Genomic DNA, 3499 nt, shown 5'->3' on the forward strand with positions numbered 1-3499 from the left:
TATAAAGTTAGGATATTCATAAGATTATCCTCATGTTGTTGTTGTTGTTTCAGAGGAATTCTATTGCATAATGCCAAAATTTGTCAGTAGATAGATTGCTTGTGAGAATGCGATGTAGAAATATTACTAATAAACATGGTTTGCGCTGTGCCAAAGTGTTTCTATTCATGGATGCAAGTAGTTTTTCTAAAACATGAAATGACATTACTATGGTTGGTCTGGTAGTGCCCTTATTTGCAAAGAGTGCATGAATATCAATAGGAAAATGGGATCCAAATTGTGCATTTAGCATGAATATCAAGAGGAGCAGCATCCTTGAAGATCCTTTACCTGTAAATGGCTTCAAAGAAAGTGTCTCAATATTTGGAAGAATGAATCTTGAAGTTCGTATGAAGATATTGGAAGATAAAGTTGACAACGAAACCATCAACTGGATGTTGGAGAACTTTAAACTCTCCGTCAAACAACTGGTAAATTCAATCTTACTTTTAAAATAACTTGATTACATAGGTAGTAATCTCCAATCACACTCTTAAATAAAGGTTTCATTCAATTCTATAGATTGAGGCTGTTTTAACTAAGGACGAACTTCAACACCTTGCTTTCTTATGCAAATCCGAAGTTGATTCAATTGGTAGGTTAACTGCTGGAATCTTGCGGTTGCTTAAGCTTGAAAAGTCACTTGGCAAAGAAGCCATGAATAAACTTAGCAACCTCGGTAAGTATGTTTCGACTAAGTTGATTCAGTTAAAAAGCTTAACATCTTACCGGACCTGAGTTGGAAGTTCGTTCTACCAACTTGTAGGAATCGAGGGTTTCGAAAAGATTTTCTCATCTGATAAGCTCAGTCAAGGCAGCAAGCTTCAAGGTATCACAACATTGGCTTTGCTTGAGGAGGCAGTTTCAGATTCACAAGCCAAGTGTGCTGCTCTCATCACTGAATCATCTAATTCGGAGTCTTCCTAGGTGAACCTTACTAACATTAAAGAACTTAAACAGAAACTGGATAACATGCATAGTTTACTGCTGCAATTGCGGGTTCAAATTTGAATTTCTTTCTCAAAAAAATATTTGCTTTTGATCATATAGTTTTTACTCATTCTTTATGTATATAGTAAACATACTATAATTACATGTCCGAGTATATGAGGTTTATTAAGCATTGATGAAAGAAATTTAATTGGTGTAATCCGAAATTTTGTTCATGTTTTTTTACTTAGTTATAAATAAGGTAACACTAGTTCAATCAGTTCAATCATCGGATTTTAATTATTTTGAGAATTTTTTAAAAAAATTTGAGGTTTTTCATTATATTTTATTTCATTCTCATCCTTTGTTTTTGAAAAAAAATTATGATATTTTTTATGCATTGCTTGAAGTAATTTTAAAATTTTGGGGGTTAAAAGTAAAAATTTTGTTAAAAAGTTAAATTGAATATATAATAATTGAGAGATTAAAATTGATATTATTCCATTTAACGAAAGGTGTAAGGCCATTGTTTGCCCCTAAGCATATATTCTAAATATATTCATAGACATTCATATATCCAAATGAAAATATTAATCTTTATAATAAAAAGAATTGAAAAAATAATTAATCAACTTTATCTTCCAAAGTGTTTCTATTCGTCCTATGAATTGTGTTTCTACTTTATTGAACCCTGTTTCAGTCTATTTCTTGTATCCTTTTGCAGGCTGGTGCTTCTTTGGAATCTCTTGCTAAGGGTACTAAGAACTCAATGGGCTTGTCAACAATTGCACTAAATTGCACAGAAGGTGGTCATATTTATTTTCTTTATGAAAATTTTCTTCGCTTCATTTTCTTTGATATTTTTTTTTTGTTTTTTCAGTATTTTTTCCTCTTTATTTTGATTTTAATTTTTTTTTCATATTTGAAGAATCTTCGATTGTTTTCTATATACTCATTTCTTGATCGGAGTTTGGTTTTAATTTATGTAAGGTAGAATGTCCCAGCAGTAGTGACAATGGCTTGTGGTTTTTCATAATTTTATTGTTAAACTCTTCTAATTTCTTTAAAAAAATAAAAGAAATGTATAGTGTATTTTAGTCGCTGATATTTTGTTTGAAAATTTATCTAATCTCCTTTGTACTTAATTTTTTTCTATTGTTGGTCGGGATCCACTTATTGAGGTGTTTATCGACAACCCTCCGGATTATTTTCTTTTACATAAAGCAACTAACCTTTTCCCACACCTAATCTGTTTTAAGTTCTTCATGATTGAACTTGAATGTTTCATGGTATGTAAGCTGATCAAAGTATAATAACGCATGGACTGAGAGTTCAGTCATGTTGGCTTCATATTTGGTGGCAGATTCTGTAAATAGTATTATGTTTTCTAAACAGGGATTCATTAGTACTTTGTAGTTTGTATAAGTGACATTCTAATTTTGTCTATGATTTCTTTGTTTACTGTAAATGTTTTAATATGCTTTTCTCTTGCCTTCTATCATTTTCCCCTTTCGCAGGTAGCTATTAGTTTGGAGAAGGCCGCATTATCTGACGAATATTTTATTAAGAGGAAGCTTTATCCAAATGTTGATTTCTATTCTAGGTTAATATATCGGTAAGATAAGATTAATTTCTCTGCTCACTTTGAGAAACTAGACGAATGTATAAGATATGTTTTAGATGTTGGACCAGTGACAATTGAGGTTTTATTCAATAGGGCCATGGGATTTCCACCAGAGTTCTTTTTTTTATCATTTATTTTAGGTGAACGATTGTAGTAGAAGATCTCATGGGAATTTAGTTTAATTGATGAATGCTACTGTGGTATAACAGTAGAAATAGTGAGAGTGAAGGAGGGGGAAAGAAGATGAAAGCAAAAAGGAAACTTGGTGATAGTGTAGACGGGAAACGGGACTTAAAACGGCAGAGGGTTGTGGATTCGCCATCTTCACCTCCTGAAGAGTCATTGTGCCTTATAATGACGATGAAGATGATGAAAGGAGAGCATTGAATCACATAGGCAGCAGAGAAGAAGATGGTCACAGAGTTGAAAGTGAAGAAGAAGATGATGAAGATGAAGATGAAGATGAAGATGATCCATTTCCGTTTAACTTCATAGGGTTTTTGAATTTCCATTTTAGTCTATAAATTTTACATTTTGAACTTGTGCTTTTTTTTTTTTTGCAATCAATTAGTTGCACTATTTGAACTTGTAATTTTGCTATTTAAATATTAACATAATTTTTCAATATTTTGACTAAAAAAATTAATTTATTATATGATTAAATACTATTTTTTGACTAAAAGTATATATTTAATACTAATTAATTTTTTATATTAATAATGTTTGATTTTAATATTTAATATTTCTAAATGTTTTTTAAAAGTTAGTGGGGTTTTTTTATAAACGCCGCCAAAGAACGGTGTTTTTAGCGGGGTTTGTAATCAAAGCGTCGCTAAAGGTCTTTGATCTATAGCGGCGTGGGAAAAGCGCACTAAAGGTCCTAACCTATAGCGGCGTTTGTGAGAA

At 31.4% G+C, this 3499-nt stretch overlaps 1 long non-coding RNA gene across 1 annotated transcript; it reads left to right on the forward strand.

The window, feature by feature from the left end:
• The first annotated feature begins 585 nt into the window (after positions 1–585).
• LOC105798516 (uncharacterized) lies at positions 586–1977 on the forward strand. The gene is made up of 3 exons (XR_008188594.1): positions 586–718; positions 806–966; positions 1694–1977. It is a non-coding gene; the product is annotated as an uncharacterized LOC105798516 (long non-coding RNA).
• The last annotated feature ends 1522 nt before the right edge of the window (positions 1978–3499 follow it).

This window comes from Gossypium raimondii, chromosome 9, assembly GCF_025698545.1.
Source record: "Gossypium raimondii isolate GPD5lz chromosome 9, ASM2569854v1, whole genome shotgun sequence".
Taxonomy (NCBI): domain Eukaryota; kingdom Viridiplantae; phylum Streptophyta; class Magnoliopsida; order Malvales; family Malvaceae; genus Gossypium; species Gossypium raimondii.